This window comes from Pteropus alecto, unplaced genomic scaffold (assembly GCF_000325575.1).
Source record: "Pteropus alecto unplaced genomic scaffold, ASM32557v1 scaffold7, whole genome shotgun sequence".
Classification (NCBI taxonomy): domain Eukaryota; kingdom Metazoa; phylum Chordata; class Mammalia; order Chiroptera; family Pteropodidae; genus Pteropus; species Pteropus alecto.
In genome coordinates this window covers 35,624,682-35,651,236 of record NW_006494614.1, presented here as the reverse complement: position 1 = coordinate 35,651,236, position 26,555 = coordinate 35,624,682, and the positions used below count along the sequence as shown (strand labels likewise).

Genomic DNA, 26,555 nt, shown 5'->3' with positions numbered 1-26,555 from the left:
TTTGTGCCTTCTCAAATACGGTGAAAGAATTACATGTCTTTGAGTTTAGTTTCCCAAGCTCTGTCTACCTATGGTCACCAATAACAGCATAGGATTATGAATAGGCTGGTTAGAGCCCACTGTATAGAAAAAGATGACTTCAAAAGAATAGGAAAAAAATGTTTTTTGAACAAAGGACACTAATGTATTTCTATTTACTTCATGACCTTATATATTATAAGAGGTTTTAGAAAATGATGCACATGTAGTAACATTTTTTAAAAATTGGGTTGAATATGTGAATGAATGACTTGGTTACCAATAAATTACCTCACATGGCTTTTGGAAGGAGTAATAAATTAACGTGGACAAAATGCAGAACAGATACTAGCTATTAAAGTCATTAGTAAGAAGAAAAAGTATCAGGCCTTACTGAAATCCAGACAATTCTACATGATGCCTCAGAAAATTTCTAGAAGTAAAGGGAATTTTAATGAGCATGTTCTAATGAAATTTTATAAAGATGATGAAGGAAAAAATTTCATGAAAATAATGAAATAAAAAATTATTTAACTTAAATCCAACTCCTTGAGTTCATGGGCTACATTATCAATTGAAGTTCATTCCCTTTTCCCCCTTTGGAGAGAAACTGTCAGCTAAAAGCTATTTAGTTTGAGTATTATTAGAGCAGAGTAGCAGTGACAGAATGGGATACAATGGATTTATTTTATGTTGCTATCCACTGAACACAACAATGACAGATACGTTGGTGATCCAGGAAAGTAGCAAGACAAAGAAGAAGAATTTAAGTGGAAGTGAATAGATACACAGCTAGTCTGTTATGAATATAATAAAATTGGTACTTTTAGCAAGCCTCACTTAACCTCACTTAACCTCTGCTATCTATGCTATAAATGTGGAGTGAGTAATTTCCAAGCATAAATTCTTTCTATTCTCAATTTTTTCAAATCAATTAGTATATTAAATTTAGTAGAATTTGAATATTGAATAAACACACATTTCAGAGATTGATTATATCACTATAGCACTATTCCAACAACTTACATATATATAGATATATGTACAATCTCATGTAATCAAAATGAATTATGGCTTTTGCTAATGTATTGCATCTATTTATATTGGGAAATACATAGCTAACTTAATGACATATCTCCTACCCACTTGTGATTTGGCCTGAAATGTACATTGAGCCAAAAATCAACCATAACACTTTAAAAAATATGCAAGATTATGTTGGAATTTTGTTATTTTTATAAATATATATGTCAGATACCAATCAGAAAAAGAGAAACCACTTCAGGCATTTCGAACAAAAGGGATGTAATATAGAAATTGATTATATAGTTGAAAGAAATGCTAAGAGGTCAAATGGGAGATGATGAAGCAACCCAGACATTAGCAGCAATTAGAATCCCCATCACCCATAGGGCTAAAGGACTGAAAGGAGGAGGTGGTACTGTCAGAATTCAGAAGTTGTGGCTCTCTAATGGAACCATTAACAATAGCGGGCCTTCCCAAAGGGAGAATTTTAATTGAAATTGCATCATATTTGCAGAAAATTTTAAGGAGAACTAATAAAAGACACTATGTCTTCTAATATATAAATATGGCATATAACTCCATTAATTTCAGGGTTCTTCAATCTCAGTAATGTTTTGTATATTTCATTTAAAAATATTACAGAATTTCGTTTACAGTAAATTGAGATTTGTATGCCTTTGTAAGTAGAATATTAAATTTTCATTTTCCAATTTATGTTGATGATATACAGAAGTACAATGAATTTTATATTTTGACATAGAATCCAGTTACTTAATTAATATATTAATTATTATAATTTGTGAATTCTATTTGACTTTCTAGATATGTAATCATGCTATCTGAACATAAAAATAATTTAATTTTTTCCATTTTCTATATCTGTAATTTTTTTTTATTGACTCAATGCATGTATTGCTAAATAGAAAAGGTCACAGTGAACATATTTCTCTTATTGTTTACCTCAGGGGAAAACATTCACAACCTTCAAAATTTTGCCATTTAATTTGAAGTTAGTTATAGGATTTTTCCAAATATCTTTAATAGAGTAAGAAAATGTTTTTTATTTCTTTAAGAAGTTTTTTTATTGTCATTAGTATGAAAGATGGATATTTAATTTATTAAATGTTATTCCTGAATTGAGATTTTCATATACCTTTTCTTCTTTATTAGGTTAATGTGATTTATTTCACACAGCATAATTATTTTGGGAATCATTCATTTTTGTGTGAATCTATAGCTCATTCCTTTTTCTATTGCTGAGTGACATTCCATTATGAATATACCACAATTTGTTAATCTATTCATTCGTGGATGAATATTTATGTAGTTTCCTGTTTGATCTATTATAAATAAATGTGTATAGATATATGCTTTCATTTCTAGGAATGGATCATATGATAGGTGTATGTTCCACTTTTTAAGAAAACACAGAATTGCTTTCCAAAATGATTGTGCCATTTTACATTTCTATTAGTAATGTATAAGATTACTAGTGACCCTCCATTTTTGCAATCTGGTATTGTCAAATTAAAACATTTTTGTTATTCTAATAGGTAGTAGAATCTCATTATGGTTTATTTGTGAAGTTCTTTAATTATGAATGATGTTTAGTATCTTTTCATGAGTTTATTTACCACCTATACAACTTCTTTGGTAGTGTCTGTTTAAATCTTTTGCTCATGCATTTAAAATTGGGTGGTTCTCTTCCTGTTACTGAGTCGTGAACATTTTTTATATAAGTTTGATACAAGTACTTTATCGGATATGCGATTTGCAAATCAGATATATGATTCTCTCTGTCCATACCTTGTTTTTTCATTCTTTTAACAATGTCTTTCAAAGAGCAAAATTACTTTTTTTATATAAACTATCTATCTGTCTGTCTGTCTATCTATCTATCTACCTATTTATCATCTATCTATCTATCTATCATCTATCTACTTATCTATCTAATGGAGTATTCTTTTGGTGTCACATGTACAAAATATTTGCCTAAAACAAGGTCAAAAACATTTTCTCCTCATTTTGAGTTAATATTTGTATGGATAAATTTATAAATGCCTTTGTGAGTAAAATGTATTTCAATTTTAAGAGATATCCAATAAGAGCATAGCAAGATTTTTGATATCGAGCAAAGAGCAAATTTCCATCAATCACTCAAAGTAATTTGATGTTTGAGATTCTGTTAAGGCTTTCCATAGAGTAAGGCATAAGGTTACTTCTCATGTACAGATAGGTTTTGCATTGTTTATTTTTTTTTCTCTACAGTCCAGGAATTCAATGTACAATTTTTTTTTTTTTTAAAGCAGTCTCTTGCTACTTTTTTCCTTAGGATTACACTCTTTTAAAGACTGCCAAGGCGAATTGCTTTAAATATTAGAATTTAATTATTTTTCTTTTAGACATTTCACCAGTAATCACAATAGATAAATAAACAAAAAAATAACACATATGAGAAAATTACATGCATTCCATGATTCTGCATATTTCTTGATCTAAATTTGTAAGATCCTATACAGACTATTATTCGTTCTTACCTATATATTAAATATCCCTTTTTCTATATTCAAACTATTAATCTTCACCTACATATTAACTACATTTTTATAAATCCAAAATATTAATTCTTACCCACATATTAAATACATTATAGATATCCAGATTATTAATCCTTAAGTACATATTATATATAAATTGATGGTTAGACTCATATCACATTGATTGAATCTCCATTATCCCATTTTCTAATTTGATGTTATAAAAATGAATATACACAGCCCTTGTCACTGAAAAGATAGTCACTTATAGATATTGTCCTTAAGGAATAACACATCTAATTCTAGGATCTTTTGACATATAGGATTTACTATTTCCTTAGGGAAAAAAAAAACGAACAAAAAATATACTTTCGAGGTCATGTGTTTGCATTCAATAACAATCTCACGCTTTGAGAATAGTAACGACAAGTAAAACTTGAAGACCCTTAGTGGAAATATTCTGCCTCTAATTCCAATATAGAATTGTTTTAAGTGTTCTACAAATTTGAAATAGTTCACAGACAATAATGCAAAGGAGAAGAAAAAGATCAATATTAAGTCAGATACAATCAGCGAAGAGTGTTAAAGAAAATATCCAAATGTTTTTTCATTCAAAGTACAGAGATGTATAACAGTGGATTCTGAGTAAACGTTGCCTGATGATAGTTGTTATACTAATTAAACCAATTCTATAATACAAGTGCTATTATATTTTAGATATTAAGTTCTTGGTCCCTACTCCAACTCAGTATTAAAAATAAGTTCACTAAAAAATTCTATATTGCCTTATATAATTATAACCCTACAAAACAGAGAAGTAAAGAAAAAAAGAATTTTTACTGTTGGTGATTTCTTGAATGCAAAGAATCCACTGATATGACTTCTGAGTTCAGATCTTGCTTAAATAAGGAAATAGAGAACCTTTTTATTTATAGAATTTCTTGGAAAGTCTTGATTACTGAGACTTATTAATAAAGAGATTACTCTATGCTTGGCTAAATAATGCCACTTTCAAAGAAAGATGGTCAGAAAAGAAAAATTCTGTTTTCCCAGAAAATACACCATCTTCTTACTATAATCTCAGGAAGACCATCTTGAGGACTAATTTTACAATTATTAAAGGATGCATGTGTAATTCTTAAGATATCAAATTTTAAAATTATGATACAAAAAATTAATTGATTCCTGAATATGCATTTTATACTTCTAATATCAGAAAGTTGAATCTTATTGTGCAGAGACATCTGAATCATAATAATATAGAGCTTGAAGTATTGTAAAGGACATTTAATATTATAGTTTTATATTATAATGGTTTTGTAAGTATATCTAGCTAACCTCAGACTTTTTTGATAAAAGTTCTCAAAGTAACTTGATCTTTTGATAAAAGATCTTATGAGAAATAATAAAAATTTTTCTTTTTGAAATCAAATTCCATGACTCTGATTTTTTCCTAAATAACTCAGAATTATGTATAATCTACTCTATAAAATTATATAGGCTTTCTATTTTATATATAGAAAAAACAAATTTAGTCTTCTAATATTAGTATTGAAAACAGATCAATTACTTCTGTTCACAACACTCCAAGAGTGCCTGGAATGTGGAAATGAGTAAGATCAGTTACAGGAGTCTCAGTAATCTTTACGCATGTTTGCTTTTCAGAAGCAACAAAATTATTAATCATAGTGTCACAGATTAGTAAATGATTACAGAATGCATAAAAATTCCATGCAGATCCCCCAATAAATAGCGAGAGGAAGTGATTTTCCCAGGGACCGATTTTGTACTCAATCAATTTTTCCCCATATAATATTGGAGCGAACATTCCAGTATTTAAATTGAGTACTTGGAACTTGATTATCATACATGTTCTTTCTGGGAAAGAAAGGATTGAGAATTTTCCCATCAGTTTACACAAAGGTGACGTTTCAGCCTGTCTCTAAGTAAAATTTATATACCTGGTCCTGCTCAAGCCCACAGTAAATAACAATTTAATTTTGTTAAGAATAAAAATGATTATTAATGTGAGTCACCAAATCCATGAGCAAATCAATTAAAACATCCTTTTGTTAACAGAACTCTTAATGCTAATAAAAACGGAAGAAAATTTCATTGATTTTTTTTTCCTCATTCCTTTCCAAAAAGATGATAAATATGAGGTTATTCCTTTACTCAGGGGCTGCAACTAATTAGAATATGTAGTTTTGAATCTACATTTTCAAATCTAAAGGAGAAAAATGGCAAAAAAAAAAAAAATGTTTATGCCAATTCACTAGGAATTTTTTTTGAGCTAGGCCTAAATCCATGGAAAACATGTTTTCTAATGTGACTGTGCAGGTCAAGCTGGCCCCAGAAGTAAATCTGAGCTTATGATTTTTTTAAAAATACTTTTTATTTTCCAATTATAGTTGGCATACAATATTATATTAGTTTCAGATGCACAACATAGTGATTAGACATCTATATAACTCATGAATGATCCACCCCAGTAAATCGAGTACCCCTCTGACACTGTACATAGTTATTACAATATTATAACTATATTTCTCATGCTATACTTTATAGCTCCATGACTATTTTGTAACTACCGATTTGTACTTCTTAATCCCTTCCACCTTTTTTAGTGACACCCAACCCCCTCCCATCTGGTAACCTTCAAAATGTTATCTGTACCTATGAATTTGTTTCTGGGGTTTTTTTGTGTGTTTTTTGTTTGTTTGTTTGTTTTTAGATTCCACATGTCGTTCAATCATATGGTGTTTGTTTTTCTCTATCTGACTTACTCCACTCAGCGCAATATCCTCTAGGTCCGTGAGTTTTAACTCTGTAACACTCGGCCTTTTTTTTTTTTTCTTTCAAGATGGCAAGTACAATCTCTAATTTAAGTTTTGTCAGATAAGTGGCAATTATTGTCAAAACTCTCACAATTGCCACCATTTCTTGAAAACTTAAATCAGGGCTGTGCTTTAGAGATGTTATCTAGTATCCACAACAACCTTATAAGGTAGGTACTACTTCCTACATTTTATAGATTAAGAAGAGGTAAATAGCTTGCACAAAATCACAAATTTAAATTATTAGAATCCTTAGTCTGGTATGTTTTATCTAAGTTATATAATCATATCCACTAGACTTTAGTCTAGTCCTATCATTTCTTTGTATTTCTCTTTTCTCATCACTAAAGATATGGAGTTGAAAATTTGAGGCAATTTTTAAACTTTGTGAATTATAGATTTTTTTTGAAATGAAATTGCATATATAACCTTGGTTTATAAAAATTAAGTTTCAGGAAGAGAAGAAAATAAGTTTTTAAATCTTCCCATTCCTATGGTGGTCTAGAAACAGTTTTGTTATAATCTTGGCTTCTACAGAAAATCTTTTTTGAAAACTACTATGCTACAGGCCCTTTTGGGGCCCATTCAAATTCCTTCTATTAATCCCCTTTACATTTCTCCTTCAAAATCTATTTTTACCAAAAAAATTTATGAACCTAGTAAAGAATTTTATAGTGAACAATCTCATAATGAACACCATGGGCAGCTGGGAGAAACTGTGGGTTAAGGGTCCTTTCTAGTCTTCCTATTTTCTATTACTCACCAAATAGTTCAGAGACGATAAACACGTCTTATCTGAGGAAATTATTTAGACCATCCAAGAGACAAAAACCATGTCATATCAGATTTACCTCTGGTCTCGCACATAGAGTTCTTTCTGCACAGACTCTTGATCAAGATGGCCTAATGTTCCTTCACCATGACTAAACTTACACAGGTTTCTTCCTAACAATAGGCCTCTGACTTCTCTTTTTCTAAAAACATTTTCTTTAGAAATCTTACAATTATAAATTCTTTCTTTGCCACTTTGAGATGTAAATATTCTGCCAGTCTCTTGCCAGTTTTACAACCTAAGAATGTTTTTCTCTAGGAACTTTTCAAGGAATAGATGATTGCCAAGGCTTGCTAGCCTCTTAGGTCAATGGCAGAAAAAAGTGAAAAAAAAAATAAACCTAGATTTTAAGAGTTGAATGAAGATGAGAGTATTTTCAAGGAAACAGACAATAAAAAATGTCATGTGTGTATTGAGTGACGGCAAGAACAAACTTCAAATGAGAAGATATATCACTTCACAGCATCTGCAAACAGGGGAGAAAGAACTCTTCTAGGATAAAGGCTAGGACAGATGTGGGGTCATTTGAAGAAGAGAAGGGGAGAGTTTGCAATACTAAGTCAATGAAGGGGAAAGTAACCAAATGAGAAATAAATTCAAAGTGAAAAAAACTTTACCAGAATTGATGTAGCAGGAAGAGATATAATTTAGGTGACCTTGAAGTAATAATGCTTTCCTGTGATCTCCAAATTGGAAACTGTGCTCATGATGATCATAAGGTAAAATTTCTCAGGTTGATGGCCCAAGTACACTGTAATACCAAGCAACGATAACAAAATTAATTAGGATGGAAAGTTCTTACTGAACATTTTGTATAATTTCAGTCCAACCACATGGCCATTTCAGCATAAACTGCTTATTAAAATGCTGCATTCCCTTTGATCCAAATCCATGCTCCACTGATATTCTAAGTAGTGATAGTCATTAGATTAGTGATAAAATTTTATTACATAGAGAGAATAATGAAAGTTATGCCTTTGTGTTAGACAAAAAGAAAAAAAAATCAAAGCAATCAGTTCACAAAGACCTAGACAAAGATAGAAAATATGAGAATTGACTTGAAACTCTTGGTTATTAAACATTTCCTGACTTAGAGATTCTATAAATATTTATGCGAGGAGTGAAAGAAATTTGGCTGTAGAATAAGGCATGGAGCAGTATTGAGACTTTTTGTGTGCAGCTAAAATTTATCTGTGAATACTCATTCGTTCAGTCACTGCAGCAAATTCTCTCAGCTCACAGTCACGAATTGTGATAGACAATATGGAATTTAAGCCATACTCCAGTGTAAGGCCCAGAATGTTTAGGGTAGATGCAGAAGAGCCATAGCATGGCCCCTTCTTGTCTCTTTACCTTAACTCTGTCACTCCAGGTGAAGGAAATGATCTCTCTGTGCTTGAAAAAGAAAGACGCTCATTAGAGCCCTTTCTTTCTTCACTTATTTTAGACTGCTTTCAGGAGATTAATAAAAAAGCCTTGGCGAAAATTACATTTTTCTTTTAGTTATATCACAATTTTATGTTCACAATCCTACTCAAAAACTGTGGTCCCCAGAACACAAAAGTGTTAAAAATATATATATTAGTTCTTTGTATATCTCAATGTTCTCCTTAAGAGTGGAGGAATTAGCTAGAGACAAATATAATGCTTCTTTCATGCTCAAAAACTTTCTAAAATAAAAAGGCAAAAAAATTATTGTGCCTCATTATGCTGAGTATTATACTAGACACTTTTCATTTGGTCCATTTCTCATAATATCTTTGTTAGATGGTTACTTCTATCAACATTTAAAAAGAAGAGGCCTAGATTCGAAAAAGATATAGTATTTAGGTTAAGCCAAATGCTATAACAACAATGTCAATAATCCAGATGTGAATAACTCCTTAAACAAAATAGAAATTTATTTTTTTCCCTCTAAGGTCAAAATGGGTAACACTGACCTATAAGGTTGTAATGTCGACACTGATGGTTGGCTTTTCTTTTTCTAATGCCATTGCCCAATTTAAGCTTTGTTTGCTGAGGCATTAATTTCAAAGATGGCTATCTTGAATTAAACACACTGCTAGCCACATACTAGATAAAGAGCCAGGCCTCCTCCCTACAGTGAGGCCCCTTTGAGAATCTTGGTTGATTTCAATGACTAGCCATTTAGCTCATTTGTTTTTTCTCTTTGCATGCTTTAAATTCCTGCTTTTAAATTTTAAATTTATCAATAAAGAGTGAGTCCACGAAACCCTGAACCCCCACTCACTCATAACCCGAATAAAAAGAGTACTCCAAGCCTGTTTTCTCTCTCTCTTTCTATCACAAAAGCCAGGACCTCTCACTGTGTGGCCTTAGATGTGTCATGTAAATTCCAGGTCCTATAAGTAATAAACCTTTTTTTTTTTTAAGTTTCCTGATGATTTTTGCTAAGGTTCTTCTTGCGATCACAGTAAGGGTTGGGCCAGCCACAATATTGGTTATGGGTTGTCTGAGACCCGCAAACAAAATAAGGGGTCTTTTTTCTAAGAATTTATTCAAGGATTCAGGGGGCATTTTATGGGCTAGTCCTAAAATGGTACATACTACTTCCTTTGCCCAGAACTCAATCACATGTCTACTCTTAACCCTAAGGTAGCCTGGAAAATGCATTCTAGTTGTGACCTCAGAAGGAAGAGAATATGAGTTTTGAAATAGCTAGCTAGTCTCAAGCACACTCAACTTTTCTAGTCACCAGACATGCATTTAAATCTTTGTACCACATGTAGAACAACCTCTCCTCTTCCCCTCAAAAGACAGCTCAAAATCTCATTCCAGCAAAGCATCCATGTAAGAGTCTAAAATCTAGTACTGTGCAGTTTTTTCTCTCATGTTTGGATATGACATCTTAAAATATAAGTTATCTTTCAGAAAGCAGGTATAAGAATAATTATAATAATATCACTTGTAGTAGCATATCATTGAAATAAATTTCATGGAGGAGAATAAATAAATTGTGGTATATTCAAAATAGTTAATTAATAATGAAAATGGATACACTCCAGCTCCATCCAAAAATATAAATTATAGAAACCTAATATACATGACTTGCATAGAATTCTAACATATATGTGGCAAAGGTATGTATAAATGACATTTTATTAGCAAGTGTAATAAGAACTCTCTAGAAAAAACACCCTGTTATATTGAGCACCTTTTTTGAAAAGCTCACTTTGAGTTGAGATTAATTAACAAAGACTGAATAAAGAAGGAAAGAAATTTTATTTTCTCCTCTTAACGGTAAACCATTTTCACAATCAGTATTTGCAATCAATTTATCATTACAACACCTCAGAATGGGTATCGTGTCTCCCACCTAAGAAGGAGAATATGATGTACTGAAGTATCCCATCCAGGAGAGAGTGAAGAGAGACAAGACAATTCCCTCTAGCCCAAGAAAAATGTGGAAAGAAGGGCAGAAGAGAGATGCCTGTGAGAAGAGCACGGACTACTCTTCAGAGCTTCCAACAAAGCCAGAGATAACATGGGCAAGATGGATTGATGAGGTGATTGGTAGCAGAGAGGTTTTACCCCACTTTAACAGGTAAGGAACAGACGCCACTAAGGTTATCTTTCTACCAATCTGGGGGCAACTGTAACTAGAGGAAAGAAAAATAAAATGGCCACATATGCTAGTTAGGAAAAGGAGGAACTTGACATAGCTTTCCCCAAGCATCTCTGCCGTCATGCTACTCTCAGCTAGAATGAGACTCAGAATTTTCCTCATGCACTTGAGAGTGTGAGAGGGACACACAGAAAAGTTAGCTGAGAGTCTGACTGTGATATCGCCAGAAAAGGTGGTAGTCATAGAAACAAATTTATCTTTAATTCAAGGACTGCCAGAGCCTGAGATTAAGTGAGAGTTGCATTTATATCTCAAAGGGTCTATATTACCAGTGAGACCTGAGGTTGATCCTAGTAAGTAGAGAAGACTACTGAGCCCCAATTTAGCTGACAAAGAATAAACCACAAATTCAAAAGTAGTAAATTAAGATAAAAAAAAATCCAGGAGGGCAAAGAAAACAAGTGGACATAGGACATTATTGTCAAGAACAGAAGGATCACAGGATAGATTGTGAATTCCAAGGTCATCCCTTCTTTAATATATGGTCACATGAACCTTCCTCCATCCATTGAGATGTGATCTTGGAATTGAATAGGGAAACTGAGCTCCAGTCTGAAAGACCTAAGCATTTAATTAAAAGGACACTAAATGATTGTTTGGGGCTTAGTTACCCAAATGGATTGGTAATAAATGAAGCTCCCTGTTATCTCATAGAATGATACTCATATATTTATTATGTGAAAAATAAAAGAAATGTATTTTTTATATCTCAGTGCAATGTGAATAAATGTGTGACTTCGTAAGACAATAAAAGCAAATCAATAAACTGTCAAAGCTCAGTAGTTTGAAAACTGAAGTGTTTTGCAGCCACATGCAGTCCAAAAGTGTATGTTTCCACATGTTAGAGCTTACTTTGATTATCGTATTCTGAGCACTAGCAACAAATTTCCAAAAATAAAAATATGCTTTCCTGTCCAAGAATATAGGTATTATATAATTTACGTGATATTTTATATTCATATTGATAAAAATATGTAATAGCTTGTGTTTGAAGTAAAAAAACCTGAGCTAAAGAGAATACCAGTTTCAACTGAGGTTTCTGAAAACCATTTCACATGGTGCTTATTGTTTTATGGCAATCCATGACGCTTAAATTATTGATTTTTATTTCATATTTAGCATCATTATTTAGTGTTTTAATGTGTGTTCTTTACTATTTTCAATAATTACCACATATTTTGACTTCACTAATGATCTTGTCTCTCTCTTTCTTCTATCCTTAATGTCACTTTCTCCTTTAAGTATATCCTATTTTCTTTAAGTAAGAAAAAGAGAAAAGACTTTATTCAGTGACTATTCTATGTAAGGTTATTCTAAGTATGAGTGTATATATGTGTGCGTATATGTGTGTGTGTGTGCGTGTGTGCGTATAGTAAGAGTCGTATTCTAAGTATGAGTGTATATATGTGTGAATATATGTGTGTGTGTGTGCGTGCATGTGTATAGTAAGAGTTTTTGAGCTTTAATTCATACAAACCTAGGCTTAACTTTAAGTCACTTAAACTGCTGATGTAAAGAAAGATTTGTCAATAAATTGTATAATAATTCAGAACAACATTTCATCAATACTCAAGAAAAAATCCCTGAGATTCTAAAAGCAGGAGGGCTGAACCCATCAATGATTGCATGAACCCATTTCTTATTTCTCATGTTTAAGAAACCGGACAGTAAGGCTTTTCAGAATGTCTACTTCATCATTTAAAACTGGACATTTTAAGTTTTGAAGCTCAAATATATATTTTAAACAAAGGACGTGATGGTCTTATAGAGAGATTAGGAATTAGGGAGCAAGATTTTCTGGATTTTTTGTCCAGAGTCGAACATCAGTGTTTTTGACTCAAAGAAATCTTTTCAATGGCAAATAAGTTTTTTTTATTTTTTAAATAGGGATATTGTGCTAATGATGGTTATGAACTAAAAACAACCTGCTCAAGACAATTTTAAATATCTAGAGACATAACTGCGACATGAAATGAGAGCAAAGCTTTGTTTGCCCTTCATTTGTTGGAAAGGTCAAGTGTCTCGGAGCATTTAATTCAGAAAGAAAAAAGTGCACAAAACACAACACTATTTCACCAGTTGAAATAGCTCTGGAGTCTTCTATCAACTTCAGGAATTAGTTTCAAAGTGTTGCCTGATTTTATTCAGTCTGCAACCAGCATGGAGCAGACCACCTGCTGTGAAATAAGGGTGTAGCGACCAACAGTTATTATAGCAGTAGCCATAAGTTTATTGCTTATTGGTACTAAACTTAAATCTTAGTAATTTTGAATTACTGAGTTAGCTTAGATTTATGGAGATGCACAATCATTTAGAATGGCATTCATTCCAGAAGGGTACATTATCTAAACCAATTTTCTTATAGTGATACAATTGCAATACTATAGTTACGGTTGTATCAGCATTTCCATTATAAAGTCCTATTTTCAGGGTTTTATAATTTGACCATAAAAATTCTCTTCTTGTTGATACTTGGCAAACAAGTTCTAAGGCATAGAACTCAAGTTTTGTTTGTTAGTTTCTTAAATGAAATTGAAAACACACATACTTGTTTGATCTATTCAGCCATTTTAGGCTTTAACTCTGCAAACAAGAAAAATACACCAACTATATCCACACAGATGGAAAGAAGTGGAAAAAAGAACAATTACCCAATATTCCAAGATGATAGAAATAGTCAGTTTATATCAGTTACACTTTAAGTTCACTCCTGTGTGGGCAAGAAAAGCAACAGTTTGAAACTAGTTTTGAAAATACAAGTGATAATTTCACCAATACTAATAGCAAACCAGTGGCTGGGGCAAGTCACTTAACTCCCAACTGTCAGGTCCCTAATCAGAGAGGTGGAGAGAATTACACTTCCTTTATAAAGATGTGAGAATTGAATAAGTAGAAACAAAAACTTTGAAATTTTAAAAGCATCCTATAAGCATTCATTACTATTTCTTTGGTTCACGATAGTTTCTTCTAAATTTATAAATCTTACTGTCCACACTACTTATTTAGATTGATTATACATGCAGAGTTCTCTCCAAATATATTGCAAACTTCTGGAGTAGAGTTCCTCTGCCTTTGTCTTCAATGTGGCACATAAAAGTACTTGTTGAATTTATGGCTAATTGCATGGAGTCAGCACTTCTCCATGGAATTAATCCACCCTAAAAACATGGTTGTCGCCCTCTAGTGATTAACAAAGAATATGCACAAAATTTACCAAGGAAAGGCCAGAATCTTGTCTTTATTTTGAGGCAAATCCAAGGGAATTTGTCCTGTATAAAACTTACAGAGTATGTAAAACTAATAGAAGGCCTTTAAAAATCTAAAGTATTTAGTATGAAAGAGGAAGGCATTTCTCAGTGTTTTATTACAGCAAGTAATGGACAGGCTACTTTGACTGACTTAAATTCAATCCTAGCTTTGTTACTTGCTAGGCATCTTGTAAACTAGCAAGATACCTACTAACTCTGAGATCTAATTTTTCACCATTGAAACTAGGGATAATAATATTTGCATTTGCAATTGAATTTGAGGGTTATTGTAATAATTACATGGGATAATCTATGGTAATCTTGGTTCATATTAAGTATTAGAAAAATGTTAGTTGTCATCATATTGTTTTTTTCTGCTGTCCCATTCTGAGCAAAATAGTCTTTCCAAAATTATAATTAATAAAGAATATTTTCTCTAAAGTATTTTTCTTTGAATACCTTGTTTCAGTAAGCTCAAAGAAATCTAAAATTAAAAATAAAAAATTGGTCATTACATGCCCTGTACAAAGTATAAAATATGTGGCAGCTTTTGTCTTCAGTATACTTAACAATTAATTCTTTCACTTATGATATAAAAATGTAATTAAGAATCATAAGGACATATTTAGAAAGTTCTTAAATATTTGTTCATATATTTTTTTAACTGCCTCATAAGCTGTCTGGTATTTTCCCAATTCGAAAGTCTTTCTTTTAATTTAGATTGTTGACATTGCTAAGAGTTGCTATTTAAAAGCAAATGTCCTTGATATGTTATTAATAAATAATAATAATTAATAATAAAATAGTGCTTTTATGTACCAGCAAGCAAGACGGTATCTTAAACAATTTGCATACTTTAATTCATTCAAAGCCCTTTAGGTAGTTACTATTTTTATTACCCATTTTACAGATGAGCAAACTGAGGAAAGACAGGTAAGGAAAATTTCTCAAGGTCCCACAGTTAGTGACAGCTAGTAGTGAGATTTGAATCCAGACAGTCTAGCTCCAGAGTCTGTGCTCATTACCACCAATCTACATTACTACTAATTTCTTTATTGAGATGAGTTGTTAATTAAAAATTTGCTTTAGTCAGGTCAGGTTGTCTAATAAGTAAGAGCAATAGGTTATAGAATAAGGTTTTTCCAGAATGGGATTTAGAGCAAGTGAACTTTAGTAGGGAGAAGTAAAGTTGTCATCTTGTTTAATGCTTGCTGAACATCTAGGATAACTCTTGGATATCTAGGTGTGGAAGAGGACAGCACATGCCTAGCAGAAGAGATATGAGTGGAAGCAAAAAAAGTAGGAATCTACCAAATGTACATTTAAACTATTGTATATTGACAGCACCTGTCTGCCCCCAGATTTTTCATACAACTATATTTTCATACATTTGTATTTCCACTGGAAAGTTACCTTCATTACATGGTACTAAATTCTTGATCAATTTGATGAAACATAAGGGAGTCTTTAAGGACAAAGAATCTATAATGCTTTTTAAATATTTTACAGTACCACCCACCCCCGCCTCCATTTGTTTTCATTCCGCTCATTTTATCTTGATTCTGTTGTAACAGATGCCGATAGAGTTTTTGACACTGAGAATGCCAGATCTATCATTAATGTGTTGCCAAACTGGGGAAGATTTACTAACAATATGTTTCGCCTGCATCAGTTAGCTTCTTTTAATAGAGATACTCATTTGAATAACATCTGAATAAAGGAGTTAATAATAGTAGCCTGGAAGCAAAAGCCAGATTGGATTAATGAGCAACTGACCCAAATCTTTACCCTGAGTTAAAATTGAATGATGTTAGAATAATTTTGGAGACTCAAAATGTTATGTCAATTCTAAACCTTTCCACCCTTTCTCCACTTGCCCTCAGACTACCATATTTTTAACACTACACTCATCTTTGCCCCTCCTGGCTTTACCTGAGTGTTATGAAAGAATATCTTGGATTGACATTAAAATCTTTTGTAGTATTAGTAAAAAAAAAAATTATTCTAAAATTGGTCACAAAATTTAATTCTTCAGAAATGTCATATCAAGTAGTTCATAGTGCTATATCTATATGTATTTAACAACATACATACATACATATTGGTAAGGGCATTAAAAAAATCATTTTCCTCTTTTAAAATTCAAATATTAAAAAATGTAATGATGTCATATCCTGTTTGTGTGTTGGTGAATGTGAGAGAGAGTAAGGGGAGATAGAAAGAGAGAGAAGAAACAAGAGAGAACAGAGTGTAAGAATTATTGGTAATAAGGAATTCAAACCCATCTATTTGTAATAGGTATTGACACAAATTTGCTGTAAAGAATAGTGATTGTCTCATGTAAAAAAGCTAAGATAAGCTTGTATTAGTCTAAGTATAATAAAATATAAATGGTACAGGGCTCAAGAGAAGATAAGTGTGTGGGAGAGGTATTTTAAGGATCTATTTTATAAATAATTTACCAGAACTATATATCTAGGTTTTGTTTTTGGTGGTGGTGGTGGTGTTAATCTTTTTTGAAGTATTAAATATAGAAAAGTTCACAAATCCTAAGTGTACACCTTGATGATTACACCCATGCAACTAGCATCAGATCAAAAATGGAAAATTGCCAGTATCCCAAACATTACCCATCACTCTCCTAAAGAAGATAACCACTATTTGTCATCAATTTCCATAAATTTGCTTTGTGATTTTTAAATTTTATATCAGAAAAATTACACCATTTGTAATTATTGGAGTCTGATGTGTTTCATCCAACATCAAGTTTATGAGATTCAACCACATAGGTGTGTATAGCAATAGATCATTCATTCCCATTGTCATATATATGAATATACCACCATGTGTTTATCCATTTTACTATTGAAGAAAAATTAAGTTGTTTCCAGTGTATGGCTATTATAAATAGTGATGCTATGAATATTTTATATGTGATTTTTGGCTAACGTATGTGGATTTTGTTAGGTGTTTAAAATTATTTTTTAAAAAGTTCCCACAAACTTAAGAAAATACTGTTTGTTCTCAGGATTGTGCTTGGCAGGGAAATTTGAGGCATTGCTTATAAGCACATACTTTATGTCTAATAACCTCTCATTTTTGTTTGTTATGAATTTGCCTATATCAAAATCTCAAAATCTTCCTAGAAGCACTTCTACTTCCTATAAAAAGCTGCATTGTTTTCCAAATTCCAGTATTTTTCTTGAAAAGTGGCAAAAAGTAGTTTTTACTTAGTATAAAAATGGCCATTAGGTGGAACTTTCCACATGTCCAAATCAATAAATCAATATGTTTAAGAGTAGTCTGAGAAAAATTAAAAGACAAAACAACAAATAGTAACTTTCTTTAATTGCTACGCTAAGAAATCAAAACAAAATTTCACTCAGAGATAGTCTTCTAAAAGACTGTAATCTTCTGAAATCTACCCTTCTTGCATTTATCTCTTTCTTTCCTTAGTTTTACCTGATCTTCTAAATGAGTTACTATTTCTTCAAGGTTTCCTCAAAAAAGTTACATTGTAAAGCCATTAATTAGAACAAAAGACAATCCTATAGAAATTACATTAAACAATTTTGGAGAAAAGTTAAAGTCCATGATTAAGGTGCTAAACGTTAGGAAGATAGGCCAAAAATATATATTTCAGTATTCAGGACTTTGCAAAATACTTATTATCCTAGACTATAGATCTGTATCAAATATCTCAATTAATTGTTAGCCCATTTGGTGGGGAAAAAAATATTTAAAAGCAACAGAGTAGAAAAAGTAAAATTTTAAATCGCACAGCTGTGAAAATTTTCAAAATAAAAAATAGCAAGTACACTACATATGGCAATTTCAGAAACCTTTCTTTAAGTGAGAATTAAATACAGTTTCAAATTTTATGTTAAATTAAGATGAAACAGACTTCAGGAAACATTTAAATAAGATTCTGGGGTAGACTCAGCAGCTGATACAGGTAGAATCTTATCCTTTGCTTTTATAAATGAATTCCAGCCCATTTAACTGGAAAATAATATTAAAATGTGAAATTGTCAATTTAGAAAATATTCAACGTGTGCTTAAGATATTTTCAAATAGCCTTAGAAAGTAAGTAGTCTAGAAATTAATACAATTTATGGCTATTTAAATAAAACAACCAAAATGGGCCTCTTTTCTAGAGAATTTGAGAGTCTAGAAATAAGAAAATTTATAGATATTATAAGTAAAAGGGCTATCACAACAACAAGTATCCCGCAATGGCAAAATTCTAGATAACTATTAAAATTCTATTTAGTGATTCTGCTTCGAAGGAAACATTAGCACCCAAGAATTCACTGACTTTCCTCTGTCTCCCTAGAACACTTGTATATAATTGCAGATGAACAATAATATAACTTTCTCATTTTTATGGATATCACTATATATACACCTAATTCCACTACTATAGACTTCGAGTCCTTGCCAAATTTTTTACTAAATTATGATACTGTGTTCAATTCTTTGACCTCAATTTCTTTATGTAAAAAGTAAGGAAAATAACTTGTGTACTTGTAAGGATTAGGGAAAAAATTATGTATTTAACATAAAATAAGTATCAATCATTAGAACTTAATTATAACTTGCAATGTTTCTTCTTGTATGTATTTATTTTTTTCTTCTTTAAAAGTGTTTTAAGTAAGCCTACAGTTTTTTCCTCCATCTCATTTTTATATGACTTTGATCAGTAAATTTAAGATAAAGAATGGTATCAGAAAATACTAAGCAGCCTTATCCTTGAGATGGTGCAAAGATGGCAAAATAAAAACTGTGTTTAAACTACTCTTTGCCTTGCTTCTGTTTCAAAACAGCAGATTAATAATACTAGCTGACTGAGAAAACATTATAGATTAGATATAATTTATGTTTAATGCTCTTTGTATCACCCCTACTCTAACAAGTTTCTTTCTCATCACTCTTTCTATCTCTAACAGATTCTGCAACTTCATTATCTTACTCTCAAATCTTTAGAACTATATAAGTAATTATTAACTCACATGTACAGAATCTATTTGTAGTGGACATGAACCACACAACAGTTCATTCCACATGTATTGAGAGTCTTTAGGAATGAAATGGTGAAAACTTAAACAGTAAGCAGGGTCTACCTTCTCTGAGGAATAGTATTAGACCGGTTTACTCAATTTGCAAATGACAATATAAACTAAAATGATGGTTCGGTTCCCTGATTTCAAACACATCTTACTATCACTTAAAGGGTTGTACTTTAATTCAGGACTTTGACACATTTGTTGAATTTTCAGTTGCAAATGATGATAAAATTTATACCTAACAATATTTACTATACAAGTCATCTGATATTAAGCATTAATATTTGTTAATACATTAAAATATATTTGAAACTATACATAATAGTTATCAACAATCAGAATGAGGTAGTAGGTCACACTACCAATTCTTTGGAGTCTAATATGTCTTTGGATTGGAAGTTAATTTCTGAACATCTTTGTGATATGGATTCACGCCTTGCCCAGCTCTGTTGAATCTTGTGAGGATTCCACCTATCACTTGGGGAGATGACATGCTGGAGTTATGGCACTCTATGCTTTCTCTTTAAATATAAAGTATCTGTAAAAATACTCAGTTAAATACCTACATATTTTAACTATTTTTAAAATATGGCAACAGGACGATTTAAATTTTCCTAGATTTAAAAAGAAAATTTATCTTTATTAAAATGTTTGTTTTATAAATATGGCAGCAAAGAGTTTTAGACAATTCCTATATTTACATATGAAACAAACAAGGAAACAAAGAAAATAAGGAAAAAACTTTCCGAATGAGCAATATCTATGAGAAATTTTTATTATTCAGAGTGTTTGTTTTCTCATTTGTAGTGCATACATGTACTCATCATTTATTTATGTTTTATCAAAACTTGGTTGCACATCTACTATATTTTACATACTGGAGAGGTAATAATGACTATGGATCTTGACCTCTTATTCTCAACACCAAATTTCCTGAAATAATTGAAATTCAAAATGATTAATCTCTGTCCCATTAGGAGTCACTGTTTCACAGTTTTATGCCTATTCTAACCCCCTAAATTTCTTCGGTGCGTATTGTGTAAAACAAAACAAAACAAAACAAAATAAATAATAAAAGACATTCTTGCCCTAAAATTGCTTAAAATAGCTTTAATTTGTGGATGAATGACTCTGAGAAAATCCTATTGAAAAGTAAATTAAGGATTTACTATGACTGTGTGTTAAAGGCACCAGGAAAAATATCCTACCTTAGAGAGTTTCTTTCACCTTGATTTGGGCATTCATTTATTCAAACTGTGGTCTAAAGGATGTGCTATATTTTGGGGGTCAAAAATATGAGAAGTTTTTTTCTTTCTGTAAGAAATTAGATAAATAATCATTCTGTGATGTAATAAACATATTTTTAAAAGTATGGCCAAATGTATGAGATTTTAGGAGAAAGTAAAATTAATTCTCTATGACATATCAGGTAAATTTAATATAGAAAATTTTGAAGAATAAATAGCAGGACCAGGATAGGGTGAAGTGATCAAGGCATTCTCCACAAGTGCAAAATTTAAGGTTGTGCCACATAATTCAGGAATCAAGATAAATAATATTTTTTCATCCATAAAGTTTTTAGCAAAATATATATATTTTTTAAATCAAGATGGCATACTATGGTCCATGAGCTGGTCACCTGATTTGCAAATGCAGTTTTATTGGCTTTCAGTAAGTAAGAATAAGGAGTAAGAGTATTCTAGAAGAGAAAGCAACATGAGAAAACACTGAAAGATTTGGAAATGGCAAGTAGAATTGGCTGTTTTTGTTTTGTTTTACTTAATGTGAAATTTTGGATTAGAGAGTCATTTTACCCTCTTTTAAGGTTTCAATCCTGTAAGAAGTAATGAATTAGATTAATTAAACTTGAAATGTTCAAGTTTTATTTGAATGTATGATGAATTTTTAATAATATTAGTTGAATTGAATAGTTTCCTTCTTATTTTAAGAAACCTAGAAGAAATGAGAGGGAATAGAGTGGGAAAGGAAGTATTTGAAAGGGATATAAAAAGGAACAGGAAGACTAAAGATAAGTGGAAAATATTTAAGTTTTCCTTTAAGAAATGAAATTCTGTATATGTTTTTATTTAAAACTGTCCAGGATTATTGAAGAATTATTTTAAAATTTTATATATAATTTTTTAAAGTGTACATAATTTAATATGCATACATATTCTGAAATAATGACCACAATCAAGTTAATTAATACATCCATCACCCCACATAGTTACTGTTTTTTGGTGTGGTGAGAACACAAGATCTACTCTCTTTAAATATATAATACAGTATTAATTATAATCATAATTATAACATTAGATTCCCAGAACTCTTTCATCTTCTAACTGAAAGATGGTTCCCTTTGACCAACATTTCCCATTTTTTCCACCCCTGAGCCCCTGGAAACCACCATTCTACTCTCTGGTTTATGGAATCAGACTCAGAAACACACATACTATATAATCTAATTTATATGTGGAATCTAAAAAGGTTTGTATCTATTTTGACAAAAAAAAAAGTATCTTTAATAGTGTAGGTTGATTGAAAGCATGTGTTGTGAGAATGGTGGAGAGTATTGGAAAAGATATGTAATTTGAAGCACATACACACTGTGAAGGAAAACAGGCACAGTGATGTCCAAAGGAAGGTTACCAAAAGTGGTATGACTAGTTCTGTAACATATGAAGAACACAGAGATATTTTTATTTTAAATTTTATATAAATCATATCATATATATGTGTATTTGAACTGTATGTAAATCTAGGTATAAATATACCTGGATTTTATTTTTTGCTCATTATTGATTCTTCCATAAAAGTTAATATTAACATTTAAGGTCAACAATTAATTTACAATGTGGGAAATTTCTGGGGTCAAGGAAAAATTCTCAAGAATGTAGGTGCACCCCAGCCCCAGATCTGGCGAGGTCACCTTTTAATCACTGCATGCTAACAAAAGAATGTAAACTTCTCATTCAGCAACCTAGAATCCAGACATCATGTTGAAATTGAGTGACTCACACATCTGAACTTACCTATTGTGAGGCCTTCATAAAGTCTGCCTATGGCTTATATGCCATTTTTTTGTTGTTGTTTTTTTAAACAGGAATAATAATTACAACAAACTTCAAAGCAGTGTCAAAGACACTACTGAATACAATAGTTATCACCAAGCCCTATTATGTTCTTCTCCATTCCCAGGAGTTTACAATAAAAAAATAAGTTGTCATCCAGCATAGCATTAAAAACATGAGCTTACAGTCATATATAGATAGCTTTTTCCAAGTTCATCATTATTTTTAGTCACAGCTTGACTGAAAAACCACTAAATATGAACCACCAAAATGAGAGAAACAAAACAACAGAGTAAAATATGCCTAGAGCGATAAACAGATTTTAATTCTTTTTTAAAAAGCATCCATCTCTCTAGTGTTTTTTTGTGATAGATGGTTTGAGAGGAGATCTCACAAAGTCCAATAACATAAAAATATAACACGCTACTTAAACATGTTACCCATTGCTTGGCAAGGCCTTCCTCACTGAGAGCTCAGAATACTGCTTACGAATATGGGAACGGGTCACTTGGACTGAGTGGTCACTGTGGCAGTGTCTCACTGTGTTATTTATTTACTAATTTCCTTTATGAGGAAGCTATCTGCCCTGGTTCTTGATTTTTAGAGTCTAAATATCCATATACACGATTATTTTTGCCATGATTATTAAAAAAAATTCTTTAGTTTATATTTTTCATATTCAATTATATTTATTACCTTATACCTTGACAGCCTTATGAGATGAAGGACTCATCTACAATGATGATTGTAGGCAAAGACATCCAAATTGAGAGAAAAAGAATAAATATCGTATATCACCAGCAGAAAGTGAAACTCTTTTAGGTTCTAAACACAGTTCTGGCCAAATCATATTTAGCCAACAATTATTCACCTCTCTGTATGTTGCTGCTCACCCATTCTCTCATTACCTCTGAGCTTCATCTATTCCTCTACCCCTAACCCCCACCCCACTCCCTGCCTTAATGATGTACCTCTCTTAAGACTTACAAATATTTATTTAGTTAGTTAATTTTTTCCCTCCTTCAGCCAACTTCTCAAAAAATACCTGTGCTAATCTTTCTTATCCAACCCTTTCACTTCTTTCAAAATTTCCCTTCACTTTTGACCTAATCAGACTGAGTCTATTCTTATGCAAAGTTTCTTACTTCAAGAATCTCTTCCTGACCTACTATGTTCTTTTATGAATCCTTTACCCAGATATTAATAGAATTCCTGTCACTTTCTTGGGTTGATTGTGCAGTCTCGCGTCAACCTAACTATCTGTCAGAGAATTTGAAAAGCTGTGCGCCTGCTGAGATCTGCATTTAAAAATCTTATGTAACATAGATAACATTACCAGTGCATATTAGCACCTGAGTCTGGCTATAACGTGGATAAAATGCCCACGTCAGAATTACCATGCACTAAAGAAGGAAGGCATCAGAATTAATATTATCTATTCTTGAAGACCTAGTCATCCATTTATTCATTCACTCATTTTTATTTTGGTTATTGAGTTTTATAGTCTAAATCTCTCCCTATATAATTATTTCTCTTGTCTTATTCATCAGTATCTTTTATCTATGAGAGTCTTAGAGTTAATGGTTTGTAAAGTATTCTTTCCAAGCTAGAGTAAAATCATTTAGTAAGACTCTTTGTCCAAAGAGTGAACAAAATTTAGTTTATGCTGCACTTTTATTCACTGGAGGTTGAGGTGAATGATATAAAAAGGAGGGATGAAATCAGGGTACAGAGAATCTGACACCAATTAAGGTAATAACTCATTCACCCAAATGTCATTTTTCATGTGCCATCAAGTATACTGAATAAAAACAAGAGCCCAAAAGAAAGACAATACAAGCAAACAACTGAAATCCTACAAAAGGTAGCCACAAAAGCTATTTAAAAATTAAACAATTATAAGAGATTCTTTCAAAGACTCTTAAAAGATATTTTTATTTTATAAAATACATAATTACAACAAAGCTGGGTTATATTACATATTAAAAATATAATTTAAAAACGCGAGGCCCTTTCTGTCTGGCCACAGCCATCAGGTAAGCCAAGGTGGGTGCTTACAAATACATCCAGGAGCTATGGAAGAAGAACAGTCCAATGTAATGTGCTTTCTTCTCCGGGTGTGCTGCTGGCAGCATCACCAGCTCTCTGAGCTTCACACAGGGCCCACTGACCCACCCAGTTTAACAAAGTGTGCAGGCTAGGATACAAGGCCAAGCAAGGTTATGTCAAATATTGAATTCGTGTGCACCAGTGGTGGCCACAAACACCCAGTTCCTAAGGATACAGCCTAAGGCAAGCCTGTCCATCACGGTGTTAACCAACTAAAGTCTGCTCGAAGCCTTCAGTCTATTGCCAAGGAGCAAGCTGGATGCCACTGTGGGGCTCTCAGAGTCTGAATTTTTACTGAATTGGTGAAGATTTCGCATATAAATTCTTTAAGATTATCCTCATTAATCCATTCCATAAGCTATCAGACGGAATCCTGACACCCAGTGGATCACCAAACCCGTCCACAAGCACAGGAAGATGTGAGGGCTGACGTCTGCAGGCCTCAAGAGCTGTGGCCCTGCACAGGGCCACACATGGTGGTTCTCACCATGCATCTTGGAGGAGGCACAATACTCTGCACGGCCATCGATGTCACTAATAAAAGAAATGTTTGGAAAATTCTTACCTAATAAGCAGTTTAGGATAGTCATGTTTGCTTAAAAGTGTTCTTTAATTTGTCTGTTAAAACTAGTTATCTGAAAACTATTTTATGAATACATTGTCAAATTATGAAAGTTAAAATGCAATAATGTTTGAAGACTATAGTGATGATGTATTTTGTTTCTCATAAATGCTTTTGTCTTTGCTTTATCTTATTAGGGAGTTTGTATGTCAGTGTTTAAAATGCTGTTTGGTATAATAGGTGTGAAATAAATTCTGTTAAAAAGACATACAGACCTAGCCATGTAGATTTGCTGGTGTTATGTGATGAAAATTCGAGGTAATTTCATGCTCTGCTGGTTTACCCTCTAGTGGCTGGTTTGTTTGTTTGTTTGTTTGTTTGAGTTTGGCCAGGGTAAACATTTTAAATTTAATTTTTCTTGGAAATGTGAAGGATATTCTAATCCATTTTCATGATCTTATGAAGAAAAATGAAAGATGACTAGGGGACTCACATTTTTAAATTTAACTTAATATTCTGTTTTCAGAATTACTGTTTCTGAAAGGAGAAAAATCTAAAAGAATGCCAACATTACTAGAAAAATTGAACAGTCCTATTGCAAGAGGTTCGTTCTCTTACAAATGAAACAAATGCTAGTTAACCTAAAAAAAATTGGCTTAAGCTCTACCGTACCTCTGAAGTTCACAAAAGGAGAAGGCTCCTGGTTCAATCGCATGACTCCATGGGATCTACAGAATACTGAATTTCATACGAAGTTGGTAATTACACTGGTGTATATTGAAACCAATGAAAATTGAGTGTAAGGTAAATGAGAAGGGGATGATTAGCCTTAAGATTTGTCGTAATGTGAATTTGTGACCATTGTGAACCTGCTAGCCACAACTGGGGAAAAATATGGTTGACTTTATTTAAAAATATTTCACTATTTAGTCCAGTCTTAGAAGTCACCTTAGGTCAACCCACTTTATACATTATTCCTGTAAGGCTACTGAGAAAAGCCATGTAGTTGATGTCAGTAAAGATTCATGGTTTCCATTCTAATTTATGCATTACCTCATTATTTTTCTTATCTCTGCTGAAACTATCCTCAAAATTTTTACCATTACTCAAACTTTCTAGGCTTTCAGTTGTGCCCACCTTAATGTTAAAGCACACCACAACATTCTGTTTGCCTCATACTTTGCAGTATACTAGGCTTCTGTTTTTCAGGGTGAATTAGAGTGTGTAGGAAATACAGAAGAGAAATTGCCCCAATTTCCAATTCTGGGTTTGCTGACTTAAGAATGGATAGTTTGATTACAAAATCTAATTGCTGATTTACTTGAACCAATTTTTCTCCTATTTTCTTCAGGGATCTTAAAAGGCTCAGTTAAATGATTTCCAGAAAACATGTACCAGACTTATAAAACCTCTTGAGACCTAAATTCCTTTCCATTCAAAAATCTTAAATCATCTATTTTACATGTCGAGGTTATTCAATTAAAGGAACAGAACTAAACTAAACTAAACTAAACTAAACAAACAAACAAACAAACAAAGTGGGAAAGATTTGGTTTCTGGAGAGGCCCCATGACCTCACATCAACTTTGGCAAAGACAGAGAA

At 32.0% G+C, this 26,555-nt stretch overlaps 1 pseudogene; it reads left to right on the top strand.

Annotated features, from left to right (window-relative positions):
* Positions 1-7,918: 7,918 nt before the first annotated feature.
* Positions 7,919-24,928, top strand: LOC102891828 (annotated as a pseudogene).
* The last annotated feature ends 1,627 nt before the right edge of the window (positions 24,929-26,555 follow it).